Source organism: Oreochromis aureus, linkage group 12, assembly GCF_013358895.1.
Source record: "Oreochromis aureus strain Israel breed Guangdong linkage group 12, ZZ_aureus, whole genome shotgun sequence".
Taxonomy (NCBI): Eukaryota; Metazoa; Chordata; class Actinopteri; order Cichliformes; family Cichlidae; genus Oreochromis; species Oreochromis aureus.
Window position 1 is genome coordinate 522910 of NC_052953.1, and position 12021 is coordinate 534930.

Sequence of the window (12021 nt, forward strand, 5' to 3'; positions counted from 1 at the left end):
ATCGTGCAGAGTGAGCATGTAGAAATAGAAGGTGTTGTTTGTAGATGAGTAGGGAAACAGGTGATCGACGCAGTGATAGAAAAGAGAAGCAAAGAAACCAAAGAGCAGGGTGCACGACGAGAGAGAGGAATAAAGGAATAAAAACGGAAACATTCAAATTAAGGCTTTGACGGAGAGTGACGGTGACGTTATACTGAATTAGCGGATATTACAAAGTTAAACAGATGTTAATGCAAGAGAGTGTGAGTGAAGAGAATAGTGTAGTGGATTCTTATCTGGTGTGTGGTCAATACAGCCACAGAGTGGTGCCGGGGTTGTGGTAGAGCTGTCCGTCCACAGAGAGCCCTGCCACAGAGTGGTGCCGGGGTTGTGGTAGAGCTGTCCGTCCACGGAGAGCCGGTCCACGGTGATGAGCGCCCGGGAACCTTTCTGGATAAAACTACATCGGACTGGGAACAGGACCTTGCGTCATTCAACGATCTCTCTGGGGACTTGCTCCTTCTGCTTGAAGTGGCGAATTTGGCCACGATAGGACGCGGTCTCCCGCCTCCAGTCTTCGGAGCCCCGATGCGATGCACTCTTTCAAGCCCTATGTTTTTCACCGTGTCCTCCGGCAGCTTCAGGTGGATTTTAATGAAGCTTCTCACGGTTGTTTCCGGGTCCTCTCTGGCAGATTCTGGAATACCAGAAAATACAAGGTTATCTCTCATGCTACGGGCTTGTAGATCGATAATGGTCTCTTTTATTTTTTTATTCTCTATGTTTAACTGGGTCACATTTTCGGTTAGAGATTTGACCAAGTCCCGTAGCGTGGCGTTTTCCGCAGCAAGTGTTTCCACCTGCTGCTGGCTGAATTCCAGGGATTCCTTCAGAGATTTAAATTCCCGGTGTAAAATCTCCACCAGGCACAGCCTCGCATCGAAACTGGACAATCGCTTATCGATTGACTCCAAGATGTCTACGTCTTTGCCAGCAGGCGATGTTGTGCCATGGGAGTCTGCCGGGCGACATCTTTTGGATGACGGCGTCTCAACTTTGGCTGGGGAAGACGCGCTCTGGGCTTTCTTCATTACGAGGTCATGGAAGCACCGGTCGATGAAATCTTGGAGAGCGTCTAAACTCTCCTCGTTGTCCTCCAGGGTGTTGGGGATAATTGGACAGATGTGGCTACTTAAATGACAATTGATTAGTGTATTTGGAATACTTGAAGCTTGAAGGGTTTTTTTAAATTCTATGCCTACCATTTGCTTTTTTCCGCCAAATCTCCGGCATCTGACGTCACCTACAACATGAGTCGCTTACCTTCTCCCGTCACTTCCGTCACTTGCCTCATCCCTCACACCTCATACTGTAACTTATACTGTAAGTTACAGTATGAGGTGTGAGGGATAAGTTACAGTATCAATTACAGTATGAGGTGGAGACTTAGCTAGCGCACAAACGTTATTAGTGTTACCCAGGGATAACGTGAAACAACTCTCTTATTCGCTCACATTAAACACCATATAAAACAAGAATTACACTCCAAACATGTTAAAAAAGTATCAACTTTACATAAATGTATGTAGTGCTTGTATATTGCTCTCACCTGAAACACAGCAAAACAGTTCAGTGTCACTGACGGCTTCCATTGCGATAACTGGCCTGCGTTACTTTTGTGAGGGATTATTTTGCCAGTCACCCATTTGTCTGAGCCGCCACTGCCACCTACTGGTGAAACTAAATATCGCCCTAACATCACATCAGGTGGGAGCAAATGAGCTTTTCGCTCTGTGTTATGATGCAAACTATTGTCACAACAAATAGCAAAAAAGATGATGTGGCGGGGGGTACACAAACACATAAGGAACACATCTCCAACTTGTTCTTGATGCTCAAAATACCCAGGGTGCCACACCTCCATATTTTTATATCTATAACAAAACTTGTGAGATTTTATCAGAGGTGTGAGCATCACAGCAGATCTCTTTGTGTCAAAGTAACTGAGGATAAAACAGAAAATCATGAAGCAGATTTTCCTGCCCTGGCTTTTTATAGCAGATAACCTTAAAATATTCTGCAGTAGAACAAAAACAGAAGAAAACCATGAATCAACATCTGAACATGACCTGATGCTGCTGAAGTGAAGCAGAGGAAAATTACAGAGGTTTGATTACACTGTAAAATTTAATTCTAGATGTTTGTTATTGTAGCATATTATTCTAGTTTGATGCTAGATTACTAAAGTTGTTGTTATAACATAGAATTACAAGTTAAAAATGTCCCAATTACACCAAAAAAAGCTAACTTGAAAACTCATGTCCAGCTAAATCAGCAACTTATGTGAACTTGACAATGTGGGGAAGTTGAGCACAGCAGGATTCAAAACTGCCTCACGTGACTGCTATCGAGGTGCGTCATGGGGAATTGGCGGTTACGACATGCTCACTTTACTTGGACGTTTTCTAATCGTCTTCTTTGGAATCTGCTTTCAAGGTGAGTAACATTGGTTATAACTATAAGGAAAGAGAGCTACAAAAGTTGGAACATTTTTTGAATTTATGGCATGACGTGTGTTTTTCTCTTTTACCGAAATGTTTGCTTTAGCTAATGTAACTTTAGCCGACAAGGTCCAGCTTGTGTGTCATGACCAAACTTGACCTAATAAACTGACATATGGCCTTTTTTATGGGTTTAATGTAGCACTGACCAAATCACAAGTATTGTGCCGCTAGCTTTAAGGTTGTGCACTCAACCACTGTTGCGATATTAGCAAGCTAACTCAGCTAATTAATAAAGCTTATTTCATATTGTCTCTGTACTTGTAAATTTCTTTCAAGTTCACAGGCTGTTGTATTTTGGTGGAAGTTCATTTTGGCAATATTTCCAATAACTGGCTGGGTTCAAAAAGAACTTTTTGGCAGGACTCCGATGCTTGTTGTCACCTGTTTACCCCTATGTAATCACTTAAGTTGTTATTAACTGCTGCATGCTAAGCTGTGAGAGTGCACTGAGGACTGAGACAAAATATGGTCTACAAACCAGCATTATATTAGTTTTTATCAGATAGTCCTCCAGTGTGTTTATTTTTTGCTTTAATTCTATTGTGCAGTTATTTGTTACCCTGAAATGCTTTATGCTTAACAACAGCTCACTATTTTAACTTATTTTTGAACTCTTGTGATCAGTATGACTAGATTGTGTGAGTTTCCATACTAAAAGAGCTGTAGTGATAAAATAATTGCCATCAGAGACACTGATTTTTGGCATGGTATACTGCAGAAGGTTGTTTTTTTTTTTTTTTTTTTTGCATAATTTACCTTTTAATTAAACTACATTCTCTGTATTGTAACAAAACTAACATTGTTTATATGTCAGAAAACTAGCAAACATGAATAAATGGCGAAAACAATATAATTATAACATATATTTTTATTTGACTTATTTTAGGTCTGTGAAGCCAAACTTGATGCTGGGGATTTATTTTTGTCAGTGGAGTCAAATGGTAAGTTACAATTTGTGCATTTTGTCATACTGGAAACACCACAGATTATATTGTAACTTAATAGCTCTGTAGAACAAATGATATAAAGATTGTAGTGTCAGGGTACTTCTTAAGAAGTAATATGGCACTATTGATGATCACATGCAGGTGGCATAAACTAAATATTCAGACGTGCTACCAACAAATGATTCATTAACAAAAGCAATGGAGCAGACTGTTTAGGTTCTTGTGGTTGTAATAACATCCATAACTGCAGGTTTGTCATTAATTTATTTTCACAGGTCTAGATGATCACATCTGTCTTTGTCATTTAAATGAGGTGGACTTGCTAACTTTGCACTTTTGGGGGGTAAATTGCTGTCCACTACATATACACAGAATCTGCACAGAATTTCAGATCTAAAAAAGCCTTACAGGTTAATTTAAGAGATCATGGGGTCACAGAAGAAGTATGTAGGAAGTGGAAAGAAAGGCTCTTGGCTCTTTCAAAGGAGGAGTACCCAGCCACTGGTACAGATATGTAGACGACACCTGGGTCAAAATCAAGACACAAGAAGTGGAATCCTTCACTGCGCACATTAATGCTGTGGATAAAAACATCAAGTTCACCAGGGAAGACACAAAGGATAACTGCTTGCCTTTCCTGGACTGCGCGGTGCACATTGAAGAGAATGGCAACCTCAACATTGAAGTTTACCGGAAGCCCACACACACGGACCAGTACCTCCTCTTTGACTCCCATCACCCTCTGGAACACAAACTTGGAGTAATTAGGACCCTACACCACCGGGCAAAAAAGAAGGAACACACACATGTAAAGGAAGCACTGAAAACATGCGGTTATCCTAACTGGGCGTTCATAAAGTCAGCAAAGAGGCACAGAAAAGAAGATCAGACACCAGCGAGGGAGGATAAGAAAGACAGACGCAACAACGTTGTCATCCCCTATGTAGCCGGTGTATCAGAGAAACTCAGGAGAGTTTTCTCCAAGCATGACATCCCAGTGTACTTCAGACCCAGCAACACACTCAGACAAAAACTGGTTCACCCGAAAGACAAAACTCCTAAACACAAACTGAACAACGTGGTGTATGCTGTACAGTGCAGCGAGGAATGCCCAGACCTCTACATTGGAGAGACCAAACAGCCACTTCACAAGCGCATGGCACAACATAGAAGAGCCACCTCCACAGGACAAGACTCAGCAGTCCATCTGCATCTAAAGGTCAAAGGTCACTCTTTCGAGGATGCCAATGTTCACATATTGGACAGAGAGGACAGATGGTTTGAAAGAGGAGTGAAAGAGGCCATCTATGTCCACTGTGAGCGACCATCTTTGAACAGAGGCGGTGGTTTACGACACCAACTGTCTGCCATCTATAATCCAGTTTTGAGTTCCCTCCCCAGACGCCTTAACGCCCACTCACATCCTGGGCCATCTGACCTCAGGAATTCACATGACAAGGTGGGGCCAGGTTTCACAATGAGCTCACCCGAAACCCTGGCTGATTAGGTCCCACACCCGCTTTCACACCTTGGCGCATGTGATTAGAGGATCACCAGGGGGTCCTTTGTCCCTCATTGGGGGGGATACTCCCACTGGGTTTAAATCTGGGACTCTCGGCCATTTGACCTTAGAACTGAAGAAGCTTCTCGGATGAGAGGTGAAACGTCTTCAAGCAACTTAAAGAAGTCCAGACGCTTTTCTTTGCAAACTCCTTTGACTACGATGACCTGGATGACTGAGAACCTTCACAGACTCATCAAGGTAAACATCTGAGGAATAAGGAAATTGTTACTTTTAATCAGTGTTCTTTTACATCCCACATAAGAGTTGTTTTCACACTCATTCTACTTTAAAAGATTTCAAGACAGAGCTTATCGTTCTCTGAACTTCCTTGTTCACTGAACGGCAGGTAAAGTGCATCTTTTTGTTTGTTTGCTTTTGTGTGTGTGTGTTTTCTCTAATGGGCCTCAGTTGATGGTTTGCTTAAATTTGGGTCTCAAAGCATTTTTAAAAAATTCTGCCTGTACTCCCCACCCCTCTTCTTCTATTGCTCAGGTTGAAGCAGAATTTGTCCGTCTTACATCTGTTGACCTGAAAGGGTCCCTTTTTGCTGTGCTTGACCAATATGGAGAGGTTCATGGAGCTGTACAAATCCAAGAGCGGCATAGGAGGGCTAACTAGGCTCATAAAATGCTTCAATGATGATGTAAGTGTTCAACTGCAAAATGTTCTCCTTTGTTTAAGTTTTAGGTTATCCAGTTCAACTGATGAACTCATTCAAAGAAAGCTGATAAGTAAAGTCTGTCATCATATTTCACAACTGGACATTAGGTGTATGGGCTCAAATTGTGGTCATAAATATTTTGTACTTGTAAATCAGAATTTGTGTGTGTGTGTGTAAAAAAGATTTGTGTGTGGACTTCGCCAAAAAATACGTGTGAAACTCTGCACTCAAGTTTCAAGTTACAAGTACGAATTTTGGTCCTATTTTTCTTCCTTTCATCTGATTGGCCAATGTCATGTCAATCACAAATTTAACTATCCAATCAGAGAACAGATGTGTTTGGCTATTGGAGAGGTGCTTTATGGAGCTTCAGGTCCTGAAGGGAATAAATGCCCCTTTACATGCCAGCCCAGCGTTTTCCTTCATCACCACGAAGGAAAACAGTCTGTGGTCCTCCGACAGCGCTGCAGACCTCGGGGCAGTGTTGTGGAAATGACACTCTTCATTACAAAGCTTTCTTCGTTATGAATTAGCATACATGTTTTTATTGAACATTTGAAGAACCAGCAAAAGAAACAGAAACTCTTGTAGAGGACATAAAGTCAGGGATAGAAACGACAAGGAGCAGGTGCATCTAGTACAGGTAGAGCTGCTGCAAAACCCACAGAGCTCAGCAGCCAGCGCAACAAATTCTGGATCCTTTGCTTTTAGTTAGCATTAGCAGCACATGCTGCGTCCGATGTGAAAGGACCTTTATGCTGCGCACTGTGACTCACAGCAATGGTCCCGGGTCAGCCCTGATTTTGTGTTAAACTAATCCTAAAGTAATAATGATATTTCCAACCACTGATATGCCACAACTTTATCCTTTCAACAGCTGCTGAAAGTTAGCGGACCTAGCTGCTATCGGATATTTATATAGAGATCCTCCAGCCTCAAATTGTATTACCCTTCAAGGACCTGCAGTTCAAAAAAGCGCCCCTCCGACAGCCAAACCCATCTGTTCTCTGATTGGATTGTTACATTTGTGATTGACATGACATTGGCCAATCAGATGAAAGGAAGAAAAATAGGGTCAAAATTCGTACTTGTAACTTGAAACTTGAGTGCAGAGTTTCACACGTATTTTTTTGGCTAAGTCCACACACAAATCTTTTTTACACACACACAAAGGCTACATTCACACTGCAGGTCTTATTGCTCAATTCCGATTTTTTGATCAAATCCGATTTTTTTGTCTGCTTGTTCACACTACAAATAAAATGCGACAGCAAACGCGCTCTTGTGTGAACCCTCAAAGCGGCCCGCATGCGCAAAAGAAGATGTCACACACAACGCGCTCTGTTTAGACCCAGACCAAACAGTGTTGTTTGACTGATGGCCTTAATATAAAGACTTGTTTCGTACTCTACGTTTCCCAATTTTGCTAAAGTTATAAAGTTATTTTGTTATTTACATATGGCCTAATAACTATCCTTATTGCAGTTTTAGAGAGGAGCGGTGCTTCAAAGGATAATCTGCAGATTTCTGTCAGAATCTGCAGATTATACAGTACAAATAAAATGTTCACGTTTCTCCAACGTTGTCTTCCCAACAGTTTCACTAACATCTACACTGGATGGCCAGGAAGCGTTCACGATGTCTTCTCGGGCGCTTCTCTGGCGCTGAGAATTGGCGTCTGTCTTGTGTCAGTGACGTAAAAGATGGATTTAATGCGACATGACCGTTCAAACAGCAGTCGCTTTCTAAAAAATCAGATATGTATCGGATTCAGTACCACATACGAAAGTGACCCAGATCGGATTTGAAAATATCGGATTTGTGCCGTTCACACTGTCATACCGTGATCGGATATGAGTCGCATAGGGTCAGAAAAGTCGGATTTGTTGTACTTTCGCCTGCAGTGTGAACGTAGCCAAATTCTTTTTACACATACAAATCCTGATTTACAAGTACAAAATATTTATGACCACAATTTGAGCCCATACTAGTGTGTTAACCTTTACAGAATCTGTGTATATTGGTGGTAGGTTGGATATCATATTCTACTTGAATCCTGATAAGCCTGATTCAAAATCTCCAATGATAATCATATATTAATGGAATTATGTATCAAAAAGCTGTGAATTTGGAGCTGTCTACATGCTTCATAAACACTGTTTAAAAAGTTTTTTTATTTTCTTTTTGACTTCTTTGACCAGAGCCCTACACAAAGGAAGAGGACAGAGGACCTCATTTTCTCAAGGCAGATCCCTCACACACTTTCAAGACTGTGAAGGTTAGCATTGTTTTTTTTTAGTAAATTGAATAATTACAGCACCACAGTGGATTTTAAATGAAACAATCAAGATGTGATTGAAGTGCAGACTTTCAGCTTTAACACAAAGGGTTAAATCCCTGCTCCCTGTAGACGCCACATGATAACATGTGTACTTTTTCCTCACCAAATGTATTATTACGAGATCTTTGACACTGGAGTTGGTCTAGGTTTCAGAGTAACTAACTGGCAAGCTAGCATTGATATTATTAGTGTCTTGTGTTTATTCATGTCTTCACCAGGGTCTTTGACATTTCGCTGCTGTACTGTTCACTACAGCTTTGCGTTTGATTTCTCACATTGTATATTGTAATGGCAGAGATATTAGGATATTTAAGGGGCTGCAGTGGCTGCTACAGCTGTCGGGGGCAATACTTTGGTGAAATGTCCTGGACCCTGGAAAAGAGACTGTGTAGACTGGGTAAGCAATTAAAGGTTACTGGCCGAGAGTCATTGGGCAGCTGGGTAAAGGTGGATGTTGATATTCAGTGCCAATTATGCAACCTGTTCAGCCATGTCTATATGCTCTTTTTTCATGCTGTTAATATAAGGGGAAAAATAAACTCTTACTGATTAAAGAAGCATTGTCTATGGAGCCACAATCTGATCCTGTAGTGTAGCTGCAGTTTGCTCATTTCATGTATTCTCAGCCAGATTTGGTTTAGAGCACAGCCAATATTTAGCATAAGTAGATTTAAATTAAAATTTTTGTTTGAATTCTGCAATTGAAGACATGCTCAGTTATTTATGAACATGGTCTTTGTTTAAAGCAAGAAATGGATTTGTAACATGGGGGTGCATATCTCATTCTGAAAAAACTTTAACAACTAATAAGTGTTACCCAAAGCCAATCACCATCATCCAAGGCATCAGTATGGCTCTTCTTTGGAAAGACATGAATTCTTAAGCACAAAGAATGTTGTGTAATTGTAATTGTGTGATTTTATTTTATTTTTTTGTCTTTGAACCCTTTTATAGCCGACAGGTATTGAAGACACGTTTTCTAAGAGGATGAAAGTTGGCATTGCGATGGTGAAAGAAGAAGACATCATCGATGTGTTGGTTGTCCTTGAGGCGGCAGTAATCCTGTCTAATCTGAGGGATGTCTCAAGTGCCATTTCCATGCTGATGGGTCTTTTTTTGCCCTCAACATAGACTATCCAAAGGAACTTAAGGACATCTTTGAAGTCATTCAGAACATCCTAATGAACATTGGTGGAAGGCAGTGCTCCTCACTAGTGCATGGTCTAAGAAACAGACTCTTGCGGAAAGCCAAGCAGAAGCCTTAGCGTTAAAGACAGTTTTTATTTTACTGTTTGTTTTTTGATACTTGCAAGTTCTCATTTTCACTTTTGTATGTCACTAAATGACTACACTTTACATTCCAGATTAGACAATCACTCATTTGTTCATGGTTTAAGAAACTTCATGGTGGACTCTGCAGATGCTTAGCTCATGCAAGTCTTTAGTTTTTCCTTTGTTTTGCAATTGAGCAGACGCAAACTGATGTTTCTGAAATATCCATCTTATCAAATGTTTCAGAAGCATGCACTCATTTTCAGAGATATTGGTTCTGTGGAATTTGTTGCAATTGTAAATGAAGACAAATACAAGAGTTTGAAGTCTCAGTTGTTATAAACTGACCTTTACTGTCACTTAACAGTAAAGGTTTCTCAAGACCAAGTTCAAATTTATTGTTTCACAGGGAGCAGCCTTTGAGTTTTGATGGATTGTGAGCCTGATGAGCTACGTCACTGATTTTTCTGTTTCTCAGATGACTAAGATGGCACAATAAATAGTGAATGTTGGGCGCTCATGAGTAATTGTCTTGTCATGTTCTTAAAACAAACTTTCTGTATGAAATGATCAGATACACTTTAATGGAATCTGTGGGGTTTTATTTTTTTTCTGTAAACAACAGAAAGTTAATTTAAAGGAATGTAGATATTTAAACCTGAGATCTAAGATAAACCTAACAGGTAGTTTTGCTGAAATGGATGATGGAAAGCTCAAAAAATACTTAAGATGTTCAATACACATTTTTCTTTACATCCAGTCAATCAACTCTGATAATTAAAATGAAACTGATTTACAAGTTCACTCAGCTACCTTAAGGAGCTCAGTTAGATAATAATATTAAATCAAATTAGCTAACAGATTATGTTAGTTAAGCTAAAATAGATTCCTAAGTTAAAAGAACTACTAAAGTATTTGAATTAACTAAAAAACCCAAGTCAACTGAAGTAGGACAAGAGTTTAAACAATAGATTATTTTAATTTAGCTGAAAGGGATTTCCCAAGTAAAAATGACAATTAAAGGAGTTGAACTGACTAACAAATCTCAGTCAACTAAACCTAGACGAAAGTTTAGACAACATGTGATTTTTCATCAACATAACAAGTTACAAGAACAAACTCTATTTTGTGACTTAACTTAAAATTTTAAGGCAGCCCTTTACGTCATATTTTTAAGTTGAAACAAGTTATATTTTACAGTGTACAGACACAGCTCAGCGTTTTGAAATTTGGCATAATTTAAAAAAGTTTACATTTCTTCAGTATTGAACAGCAGAAATGAGGCTTTGCTGTCCGAGGTCGTTTTTGAAAAGAAAAACAGCGGCCCGCAGCACTGTACATGACTGATGTGTATTAAGCACATGAATAATGCAGAAAACAGAGATTTTTAGATGGGAAACTGTTCTTAAAGTACACTGAGAGAGAGAGCTGTGCAGGAAGTGTGATTTTTATCGTGGTGGAAGCAAATCAGCCAAAGTCAGAGGGAATTCATGACGATGTTTATGTGATGTGTAGTTTGGATCTTTTGCTGCTGGTTCAGTTTTGGTGGAGAGAGACAAAACTGCAGCTTGAGAATCAGCACAAAAACAGACGTAAACGCAAAGCGCGGACTTGACGCATCAGAATCAGCGAGATGTCGGCTTTCAGCCCCGACGGCGTGTACGTGCCGTGGGGTGAGAAAGCCGACATCTCACCGATTCTGGTGCGTCGGCGGGTCCACGCTGTGTCTTTGTGCAGAATCCGTGTTCCTGCTCTCATTTACTGTTTTAGCTGTTTGGTGTTTGTGAGCTTTAACCTGAGATTCTGGTAAAATACATTTATATTTAAAAATTGATTCAGGATTTAATGAATCGATATCACTTTATTCAAGCTACTCACCTCTCTCTATTCGCCTGCACTTTCAAACGTGCACATGAAGGACTACAGGAATATCTGGACCACGGCCAATCAGAGAGGGTTTTAATGGATGTGTGTGTGTGGTGTTTTTCTTTTTCTTTTTTTTCAAATTTCCTCCCCTCAGCAGCCGGTCAGTTAGTATGGAGGTCACCTCAGCAGCTGACCTAATTTATCTGTTCAGGTTGTCACCGTGAGGTTTGCACAGACCGCCTGGATGAGACGCTGTTGATAACTGTACACGTCTCAAAGTGTCGCCGCGTGTAACTTTGCTTCACTTACTTTCTGGAACGCTCAGCTATCATTCAGCCTTCGCCATAGCTCCACTGCCTTATGCATCCCTCATGCCCAACTCTGCACAAACAGCTCTCAAATCATATGAATCTATTACGTTTTTACTTATGTTTTTTTGAGTGCTCAGTAGTGCAATTAATCATTAAAGTGATCTAAAATTGATTACAGCCCCTCTACCGTTTGCCAGCGCAGGTTTTGTAAAGCAAACTTTTCTAGTGCTCACACTCTGAGCTGCTTCAGAGTCAGACGTTTAAATCAGAAACACAGATCGAAATAATCCACTGTGACCGGAAACAGAACTGAGCCGGACAGGATGACCGGAAATGACCAGAGCTGAACTGAATCCAGCCCGATCCCATGTGAATCCATGATCCTGTTATGTTTTGTATCTGTCCCAATCTTTAACTGGACTCAGATCTGGTTCATGGCAGCCTATGATTGGGTGGATCTGATCAGAGGAAGAACCGGGTCTGGAGCTGATCCAAAGTGCTGTCTTATTAGTGAGA

The 12021-nt window shown here is 40.5% G+C and overlaps 1 protein-coding gene and 1 long non-coding RNA gene across 2 annotated transcripts in view; both read left to right on the top strand.

Annotated features, from left to right (window-relative positions):
• Positions 1 to 12021, top strand: part of fnbp1a (formin binding protein 1a) — a 76964-nt gene that overhangs the window by 55790 nt on the left and 9153 nt on the right. The gene's annotated exons all lie outside the window — the stretch shown is intronic.
• Positions 5202 to 7959, top strand: LOC120442935. Its single transcript, XR_005614988.1, has 3 exons — positions 5202 to 5252; positions 5547 to 5697; positions 7917 to 7959. It is a non-coding gene; the product is annotated as an uncharacterized LOC120442935 (long non-coding RNA).